Below are 11128 nucleotides of genomic sequence, written 5' to 3' on the forward strand. Positions count from 1 at the left end.
CTTTAATAAGCCCGTGGTCAGGAGGAAAAAAGGGGGGCCACAAGCTAAAAACTGAAGCTTATTTAAATGAAACAGTGTCTGGGAGCTGAGCTGAGTCTCAACCACTGGAGGGCAGGTATGTGGAGGAGGACATTTGACATGAGACTGGTAAGCTGACTTGTTGAAATTCAGTGAGGATCACAGAAGGCTCAACATAACCATCTGTTGTTGAACATGTATGACATTTGTCAAGAAGCTAAGATGGGGCCAGCAAGACGGAGTGGAGCAGGTGATGGTACTTGCTGCCCAATGATGCAGGCCTGAGACCTGAGTTCTGTTTCCAGAACCAGTATAAAAGAGAAAGAACTTACTCCACAACGTTGTCCCTGGCCTCCACAAACAAGTTCGCAGTGTTGTGTGCGCAGACATGCTGCCTGATTTTGCTGGCATATTCCTCTTCTGGATTCTTCAAGCTCATGTTTACAACCAGCTGTAACCCATGACACACACACACACACACACACACACACACACACAGAGAGAGAGAGAGAGAGAGAGAGAGAGAGAGAGAGAGAGAGAGAGAGAGAGAGGGAAATGTGTTCCATCTGTTTATTTCCAATCAGTCACTCAGTCAAGATGATAGCTTTTCTACCAACTCCGTACGTTTTAGAATGAATCTAGACAAAGAAAAGGAGAAGAGAAGAAGGTTCTGAGTTGGTCTAGCAGAAACCCAGTTAATTACTAGCGATGAGAGAGCTGGGCTCATTCCGAATCTGGCTTCTTAGTCATCTGGCCTTAGATAAAGCACTGAGTCATAGTTCTCTAATCCACAAAACAAGAGCAACAGTGAGCCTCTTACAGTGGTCGGAGTGGAACTGTGAAAGGCAGAAGCAGGGAGCAGAGGAAGTGAAGGACACTTGCAGGTTCTCCGTCAGTGCCGCGGAACCAAGCACGTCACGGTGTCTTCTTCTTTAAGAGACAGTTTCATGTGGCCCTTGAACTTCTGACTCTCCTTTCTTTCCATGTCCTAGCAGACTGCAGGTGTGGGCCACCATGCTTAGTTTGTGCAGTGCTAGGGGTGGAAGCCAGAGCACCGTACGTGCTAGGGACGCTCTATTAAATGACTTTCCTCCTCAGTCCACATGTGGAAGAGCTTTTAAAGAGCAGCTTCCAGGGCACCCACACACTGGTCCTCCCCTCTCCCCCAAGCAGGACTGGTGCCATGGTGCCTGCCCTCAGGACTACTCCCACCAGCCCCAGCTGGTCACTAACTGCCTGTGCTTGCTCCTTTTGCCCTTATGCACATCTCCTCAGGGAAGCCTTCTCTGGGTGCTTGTGTCCCATCCTCCAGTCCCAAATCAACCACTTCCTTTTCTGCAACCTCAAACTACTGGGTAGAGTCATGTGTGTGCGCTTAGACCACTGCACTGTGGTTAGTTCACTCCACTCCACTGCAATCTGTTAAACCCATCATCATGCAGGATGCTGGGGATACTTGAACAGAGGGTAAAGATAAAGCCAGGAACCACAGGTAAATATGGAGTAAGTGCCATTCCCTAATCTTCTTGGACCGCTTAGAGTCATCTGACACAAAGTAAATATTCAGCAAAATAATCAAAGAGTAAAGCAAAGAACTGCAAATGAACAGAAACAAAGTGACAAAGTTTTGCAGTTATAAATGTTATCCTCAAAGGTTCTTCCTAGTTTTGTTGTATGTGTGTGTAGTGTCTGTGTACCATTTATGTGCCTGGTGCCCATGGAGGCCAGAAGAGAATGCTGGGGCCCTGGAGTTGAGCTAACAGATGGCTGTGAGCCACTGTATGGGCCATAGGAAATGGACCCAGGTCCTATGAAAGAGCACCCAATTTTGTAATTGCTGAGTCATTTCTCTAGCCCCATTTTGCTGTTAGATCATCATCATCATCTTTTTTTTTTTTTCCAATCAACAAAACTACAGAATTCTAGCAGGACCAGTAAGATGGCTCAGTGTGTAAATACACTTGGCACCAAGTCTGCCAACCTAAGTTTAAGCCTAAGAAAGGAAAAAAGCAACTCCCTCACGTTGCCCTCTGACCTCTACTCCTTTGACTGTGGTGGGTAACTCCATTTCCTCTTTTCTGAGTTTTGACTGTCTCCATTCGGTTCATACACAGTTCAATATGCAAACACACTCAGCATTCCCCTGTTTAAGACCTTTCAGTGGGCAATTCATCTCAGAAAGTAACCCATACCTAAAATACAAGGAAACTCCCTTATGGTCCAGCTCCAGCCTTCACCTGCTACTTGGTTCCTGTAACCCCTCCCCACCACCACTGGCCTCCCTTCTCTCTCTTGCCCAGTGCTGATGTGTCAACCTGAAGCATCCCTGAGTTGCGTGTGTGAGGCAGCCCGTTTATGCTAACACCCACGCATCCTTCAGCATTCAACATCAGCCCATCCTCACTGCTGTAGTGCGAACACCTACCACACCACTCCATGACAGGAGAGGGCTAATTTGTCAGCTTTTCCAGTAAACTGTGAGCTCCTTGAAAGTAAGACTTCATTTATTTTTAACTATTGAGTATGCATGTCCGTGTGTGGGTGTATGCACTCAAGTACAGGTGCCCACAGAGGTCAGAAGATCCTGTAAGTCTTAGAGCTGGAGTTACAAGTGATTGTGAGTCCCCAACCTGAGTGCTGGAACTGAACTTAGATCCTATGTGCTCTTAAGCCCTGAGTCAGCTCTCCAGCCCTGAAAACTGCAATGAGTTCATTTTGAATGAATTAGTTTCAACTGCCAAGAAGTTAGTGATGTTAGGGATGGCTGCAACAAGTCTGTTGTGAGTTCCTGGAAGGCACTGACAAACCCTTTGGTTTTCTCCATGGACTACAACATAATACAGGATATGCATACCGGTTATTTAATAAAGCACAGAATGATCACATTTATGAATTTCCTTACTAACATTCTAGGGAGCTAACACTTTCCTAAGATTAGCCTACTGGTTCTTTCTTCAAAGTTTAGTGTTATCATTTCCTTATCTTTATAAGGGCTAGAAATACATCATTCAGCTTCTGCTTTCCTTTTGCCTTCCATGGTTTGGTTTCTTTGCATGTGCATGTGTGTAAAATGCATGCACACATGTGTGTGTGTGCATGAATGCAGAAACTCAAAAGTCTCAGTACCCTCTACTTTACTGATCTGTGATCTTTCAGAGATTTGGGCTAGTCTAGCCAAGCAGCTTTCTCCTGGGATCTTGTCTCTGCCTCCCGAGGGCTGGGAAAACAGACAGTTGACATGCTTACCTGGTTTCTGCACAGGTTCTGGGACTCTGAATTTCAAGCATCGCACGAGTGTGGAAAGTGCTTTACCCACTGAGTCATCTCCCCAGCCTCCTTTGTATTTTTTTAAATATGTATGGCTGTTTGCCTGCAAGTTTGTCTGTCTAAGCACCACAGGCATGCAGTGTCTGTGAAGACCAGAAGAGGACACTGGATCTCCTACAACTGAAGGTAGAGATGGTTGTGAGTCAGCATGTGGGTGCTGGAAATTGAACCAGGGTCCTCTGGAAGAGCAACAAGAACTCTTAACTATTGAGCCATCTCTGAAGCCCCTAATCCACTCTTCAGTTTTTAGTCTATTACATCTGCTTGTGTCAAGTCCCACTCTCACGGATGTATAAAACAGAATCCTAAGTTTACTTTGATCACTTATGCTGGATGCAAGGATAAGGTGGGCTGGGCTGCAGAGCCTGGGTTCAAGTTCATGCACTGTAGAATGCAGGGGGAGGGTAACGAAAGTAAAGGAACATTTCTCAGAATAACTTCAGATGTGAAGAAGTAACTGAGGCACAGGAAGATGATTTCCTTCCTACATTACTTGGCAAACTACTGGCCAAGCCAGAACCCAGCTAGGCCTCAGTTCGTGTTACGGTGCTTCCCAGACATTAGGGGTGACATGAACAAAAAGCCCTGTATGTGTTGTAAGAGAAATGAAGTGAATTTTAGGATTTTCATAAGCCAACCTCTCATATTTTCTCTGGAAGAACCATCTCGAATATACTTAGAACAATGGAAGAAAAACCCAAGCCATGTGTTGACTCTTCACGTGCATGAGTGAGAAGCACGCATTTCCCACAGCTTTTGTCTCCCCATAGAGCTCACCTGGATGAGCTTAAGGATAGAGAACTAGGCCTGATCTTGGGGTAACCGAGCTATATGGAGGATAGAAAAGACATGGCCAGGTAGTTCTGCTTTTCTTGTGCTAAGGTTCTGTTGCTGCTCTTGTTTGTGGGTTTTTGTTTTGTTTTTTGAGACAGGGTCTCATGATGTAACCCTGGCTGATCTAGAACTCGCTCTGTAGACCTGGCTGGCCTTGAACTCACAGAGACTCACCTGCCTCAGCCTTCTGAGTGCTGGAATTAAAGGAGTACTGTTCTCAGCTAAGATTTTTGAAATGTACATGTGTATGCCTGCATGAGTTTATGTGTACTTCATATACACAAGTGCTTTCAGAAGCCTGAAAAGGGTATCAAATCCCTTAAGAGTGAATTTACAGGCAGTTGTAACCTGCCTGATATGAGTGCTAGAAGCCAAACCCAGGTACTCTGCAAGAACAGTGTGGTAGTTTGAAGAATGACCCCCATAGGCTCAAACAGTGGACTATTTCATCATCAGGGAGTGGTACTATTTGAAAGGATTAGAAGGTGTGGCCTTGTTGGAGGAAGTGTGTCACTGGGGATGGCTGTGGATCGGGATGTAGCTCTCAGCTACTCCTCCAGCATCTGCTTGTACCTCCATGCTTCCTGCCATGATGATGATGATGGCTAAAAATCTAAAACTGTAAGCAAATCCCCAATTAAATGCTTTCTTTAAAAAAAAAAAAAAAAAAAAAAAAAACAGTGATTAAGGGCTGGAGAGATGGCTTAGTGGTTAAGAGCACTGATTGCTCTTCCAGAGGTCCTGAGTTCAATTCCTAGCAACCACATGGTAGCTCACAACCATCTATAATGAAATGCTCTCTTCTGGTGTGTCTGAAGACAGCGACAGTGTACTCATAAAAGTAAAAAAAAAAAAAAGCTTTAAGAAAAAAAAAAAACACTGATTAAGACAAGCACAAGTGCTCATAACCTCTGAGCCATCTCTCCAGCCCCAGTGTAGCTTTACTTTGTCCCAGTCACTGTCCCGTGTAAGCAGGTTCTCCACTTATGCTGTGGGAAATTACTGCCTCCAACCTAGTTACTCACAGATGAAAGTCTATCATCTTTTTAAAGATAGATATGAAACTGCTCATCAGAAACCACTATTACAATTTTTATGAGCAAAATGGAAATGCCTTATTACTTAATTTTCTTGCACCTTTCTGAGGACTTCATGAGAGAGGCCTGAATACTTTTTCTAGCGTAGGACGCATCCTTCAATTTGGTACTAAATAAATAAAATGCAATCCATGGTACCACTATCTAAAATGTAAGCTCTTCTTGCCATGAAGTCGGACTCCTACATCTCTGTCAAACACACAGAGCATACAAACAAGTGTAACTCAACATCTGCCTGCAAAGAAGTCAGGAGAAGAAACCTCCACACAGGCCATGATGGTATGATAAAAGGTCATATGGGAAATCGGAACAGACATCCAGAACAAAGGAAGATGTATATCCATGGGCTAGCCAAGGGCAGGACAGGGGAAATGACACTAGAGTAGAGGACAGGCAACAGCCCCACTCTGGAAGTCTCAATGTGGAAGAGGGCACGGACACATACTGAGGGAATATTAAACAGTCAGTTTACTCTTGGTGAACAGAAATAACATTATAAAACAGAAACACAGATTGGAGTGTTTCAGAGTTACCAGTGGCCTAAGCAAATGTGCTAAAATAATGCAGGAACCCCTTCACCATAAATGAGAGCAGAGATAGGAAAACAACTCCTGGGTCAATTAGAGTAGGACTCCCAAAAGTCCATTCTTCCTGGAAGTGCAGGAAATTGACTATTCGGTCAAGACCAGCTTTCTCAGAACCCTGAAAACTCACCAAAGGCTTACAAAACTCCAAGGAATGTTTATACAAGAAGCCCAATTCTCAGCAAGCAGAGTGAGCTCTGCGGCTCTATAATTTGCCTCACTCCCTTTCCCCAACTCTGAAGAAACCTTGAAAACCAACAGCCTCGTAGACATGGTCTGAGTACCAGGAGCCACTGACAGGGACAGGACACAACTCCAGCTCCCAACAGAACAAAGGCCTCAAGAGCCTCACTTACCCAGTCTAGCAGCTCACTGAAAAAGTTCCATTTTTATGTCGTTTGAATGGAGTCAGGGATGCCTTATATAATGGTCAAATCCACAAAGCCTTTGTTAAAAATAATCAGACCCAACTAGTTAATGCCACAGCTTCAGGCAGTGGCAACCACAGATGGAACAAACAAACTAAAGATCTGGGGAATGACACACTCAGGGAGAGCTTAGAAAAGCCCTTAAATTGTCCCAAGAATGTCTCTCAGCACTATTTGACCTGATGTTCTGTACAAACAGGAAATATGGACTAAGGCACAGTGGTAAACTACTCGCTAGCACACACACACACACACACACACACACACACACTTTTCTACAAATCTGCTCTTCATAAAAGTAACAAGAACACTGGCAAATGGCTAAGACCAGCTTTCCCAGAACTCTGAAAATGCATCAAAGGCTTCCAAAACACCAGGGAATTCTTATACAAGCAAGAAGGCCAACGATTCTGAGCAAGCAGAATGAGCTGTATAACAGATACTCCACTAGGTTTCTCCTTTTCCATTTAAAGCCTGTTCCTTTTCTAGCATTTCCTAACAGGATGAATAGATACATCACCAGGATAGTTACCAAAGCCAGAAATGGAGAAGCGGGTCTTAGGGCTTTTGGTGTAGTGCAGATCAGTAGCAGCCTGCTTGTTTAGCTAGATGCATAAGACCCTGAAATTGATACCCAATTTCCCAACGCTATCCTCAAATCTATCCCTGAGCTCCACAGGCCTTACCATCTTCAACGACCACCCTGTGTTGACCTGCATGAAGCCAGTCTTGTCTCTGTTTAACTGCTCTTCCACAAAACACTACCAGAGGATCAGAAGGCTCTTTTCAAAACAGATTCTCTAAGCTGGAGCCATGGACGACTCAGTGGTTGCTGCTCTTGCAGAGGACCCAAGTCTGATTACCAGCACATCAAGAGATCTGATGCCCTCTTCTGGCCTTAGCAGGCACTATACTCACACAGACCTACACATTCACATACAGAAATATACACACACGATTAAAAATCAAATAAATATATTCTTTTAAATCTATTCTCAATGTCTAGTCATGTTACCTGACAGAGTAGAGGATGCGAACATGGAAGCCCATCTTGATTCCAAGCCCCACCCTTAGGGCTGAGAAAGAGGAAAAGGATGTAAACAAGCAAATGGAAGCATCACAGGTATTTCTGACAGTAAACATAAAAGACAGCCCAGCATGATGGCTCATGCCTGTAAAATTAGCACTCAGAAGCCTGAAGCAGGAGAATTGTAGCAAATTCGGGGCCAGAGTGAATTTAGAGTGAGAGCCTATCTAAAAAAGGGGGGGACACAAAGACTGGGAAAATGGTTCAGTGGGGTAAAGGATGAGGACCTTAGTCTATATTCACCGGAACTTATACACAAGGCCAGACACAGTAGTGTGTGCCCATAATCCCAATGTTCCCACAGACCAGGAAGGTGGAGACCAAGGCTCCCAGGAAGCTTTCCAGTCAGCTAGCCTGACATACAAGGTGAAGAAACAGAAGAGACTTTGCCTCAGGCAAAACAAAGTAGGTGAGGACCAACTGCACCAAGGCTGTCCTGATACGCACATGTGCACCCACACTCACACAAACCTCCACAGAAAGAGTTCAAATCCCAGCAACCACATGGTGGCTCACAACCATCTGTAACAGAATCAGATGCCTTCTTCTGGTGTGTCTGAAGACAGCTACAGTGTGCTCATATAAAATAAATAAATAAATCTAAAAAAAAAAAAAATGAATGGAAACCCTTTCCATAAGTGGGGAGGTGGTGGCACCACCTTTAATCCAAGCGCTAGAGAGGCAGAGGAAAGGGGATCTCTAAATTCGAGGCCAACCTGGTCTACAGAGTGAGTTCTAGGGCAACCAGGGCAACACAGAGAATCCCTGTCTCAAGAAAGAAAAAAAGTAAGAAGGGGGCGGGGAAGGGAGGAAGGAAGGAAAGCATGAACGGAGTGGTGGGGGTGGGGGGGCACACGGTTTTCTATAAAGTGGACATGCGGTGAGATCTGACCCCACCCCTTTCCTTTCTTTTTATTACACTTTATTGCTCTCCCTGATGTTTCCCACACCAGTCTTCAGGTAAAGAGTCAAGCATTCTTTTGGAGGCTGAAGAGATGGTTCTATTGTTAAACTTATACAGTCACAAGGACCAGAGATGTCCTGCTCTGGCTTCTGTACATACACTGGCACATACACCTCCAACACATACACATGTGCACGCACTCATACATGCAGACACATACACATATATAAATAAACCTTTTAAAAATATCACTCTGGGGGAGTCGGGGAGATGGCTCAGAGGTTAAGAACACTTGCTGTTCTTCCAGACAATCCAGGTTTAATTATCAGTACCCACATGGCAGATCACAACAAGCTCAGGCATTGGCTGAGCACAACCTTCTGTCAATGAAGGCAGAAAAAAGACCTGAGGTCATAATAGGACACAGGACAGACCAGAATCAAGGAGTAAAAAACCAATTTGTTATTTATTATTAATTTATTTAATTTATTATTAAAAGTGTATTTTTTTTGTGCATGTGTGTGCAAGAGTGTGGGTATATGCACATGACTGCAGGTGCCCCAGAGGCCAGAAGAGGGTGTCAGATCTAGAGTTAAGGACAACTGTGAACCGCACAACATAAGTGAACTTAGGTTCTTTTCAAGAGTAATACAAGCTCTTAACTGCTAAGCCAGCTCTATCTACAAGTCCCTGGTTCTAAGAGTTCTAAGGAAAAATGATTAGGTCACAGTTAGACAGAAGAGGAAGGAAGGGACAACCAGCCATGTTGGAAATGCTGAGATGATTGCACCTAACAGAGATGAAAACCGAGAGCTGAAGTTTACCAGAAACAGGAACTGAATAAGACAACATGGCAGAAAAACACTCTGGGCATGCTGGTGCCACTGCCTCTAATCCCAGCACTCTGAAGGCAGGTGGCTGGGTCCTCCTTAAGAATGAGAATTTCTCTTCCTGAGATAAAAGGACAGATCGGAATCAAATAAGAAGAAACAATAAGCAAAGTGGACAAACCTTTCGGAGCCCAGGCCTAACGCCCACCAATTTACTCTGTTAAATGGGAGACTCGTGCACATGCAGAGAGAGGGGGATGGGAGAATATGCCAACAGTCAGAGCCAAGTGGTAAGGACATCAAACAGCAATGTACGTTTAGTATACAAGCAGAAGTCAAGTACTGTAAACAAGGTTGGGGCTACCTTCCATGTGCTAGACTTACTGTGTAAGTGACCATGAGACTTTACGAAATACAGGAACAGCTAACCTAAGGACAAACTGTGTTTATTTGTAGACACATCTCACATCATTTATTTATTATGGCGTGAGTGCCATATGCCATGGTTCTTGTGGAGGTCAGAGGACAACCTGCAGGAAACCAGTTCTCTCCTTCTAGCATGTTCTGGGTTCTGAGGCTCTAACTCAGGTAGTCGGGTCTGCCAGCATGAGCCTTTACCCGCTGAGGTCCTGCTTGTCTCCAGCACTGTTGAAAGTATGGGGCTCAACTGGCACAGTTCACACCTGTCATCCAAACAACTGGGAGGCTAAGGCAGAACTGCTCTGAGTTCAAGACTATAGTCAGTTCTGGCCAGGCCCTGATTCATGGGAGGGGGCTCGCTGGAGCTAGTGCTCAGGGATTTAGAGCACTTGCTCTTGTTGAGGACTGGAGTTCAATTGCCAGTACCCTCTTGGTGGCTCACAACTAACTCCAGCTCTCAGATACCCAGCGCCCTCTGCTGGCCTCCTCGGGCACTAAGCATAGGCATCGTGCACATACATACATGCATTCATATATATGTAAAATAAAATCTAAAATAAATAATAAAGGAACTGGCATCCGGACATGGGAAATGTCTCAAGTGTCAAGTGACAAGAGAGGAAGAAAAGGTAGACGCTGATTAAAGCCATAGATGAATGGAGTATGTACCACTCCAACTAACATGGAAAGGGGGTCTCACGGTGCCTCATGCTTTTCATCCAAGGCTGAAACACGAAGACCACCACCAGCCTAGTCTACATGATGAGCTTGAGGCTAACCTGGGCTAGGTGGTGATTCCGAGGTCAGCCTGGGCTACAAAGTTAAGTTTGAGGCCAGCTTAGGCTACACAGTGAGTTCGAAGACGATGTGGGCTACAGAATAAATCGTGTTTGAAACCAACAAGGATTACTTTGAATTCAAGGCCAGCCTGGGCTACACAGTGAGATGTCTCAAAAATAAAAATAAATATAAAGGGGGCCTCAAAAAAAAACAAAAATGGGATGACGGTTTCCATCAAGAATAAGGATGCCACAGTGAGCCTGCGCAGGTGAGGCGGGGTACCGTGAGTGGAGAGTCGAATGCCTGCTAAGGCAGACGCGGCAGTGGCGCCCGGGACTGCCAGGCGAAAGGAGCGGGACGCGCCGGGCGGCCGGAGCGATGGGGGAAGGGGCAGGCGGGATGAAGGATGGAGGCGTCCGGGGCTCGGCGCCCGGAGCGCGGCGCCGCTTACCTACGAAGGCGGAGGCGCAGCCGTGCCGTCGCTCCGGCATCTTGGGCTTCGGCCGCTTCTCCGGCCGCCCTAGCTGGTGGCCATGGCGCCCGCCCCGGGAGCGTGTCCTCTCCGCTAGGCGACGGCCCTGCCCGGCCCCGCCGAGAAGTGCACCCGCGGCCGCCTCAGCAGCGACTGGCCGCGGTCGCCGCCTCAGCTCCTGCCTCCCGCCGCCGCGTGGCCGCAGGATCTCACGCACGCCGCCATTGGCTACCCCGGGCCGGGCCGCGCGATGTGTCTGCCTCTCTGATTTGTCGGTTTCGAGGGAGGCGGGGTTTGGGAGAGAGCCCGTGGGGCAAGCGCTGCGGGGTGGGGTCTGACATCCGGGC

The 11128-nt window shown here is 46.2% G+C and overlaps 1 protein-coding gene across 1 annotated transcript in view; it reads right to left on the minus strand.

Annotated features, from left to right (window-relative positions):
• TPST1 (tyrosylprotein sulfotransferase 1) overlaps positions 1-10912 on the minus strand; it is a 54421-nt gene extending 43509 nt beyond the window's left edge. Inside the window, exon 1 of the mRNA XM_080940874.1 lies at positions 10761-10912. The gene's annotated coding sequence lies outside the window, so the exon portion shown is untranslated. The remainder of the gene's footprint in view (positions 1-10760) is intronic.
• Between the last annotated feature and the right edge of the window lie 216 nt (positions 10913-11128).

The sequence above is a fragment of the Micromys minutus genome (genome assembly GCF_963924665.1).
Source record: "Micromys minutus genome assembly, chromosome: 29".
NCBI classification, from domain to species: domain Eukaryota; kingdom Metazoa; phylum Chordata; class Mammalia; order Rodentia; family Muridae; genus Micromys; species Micromys minutus.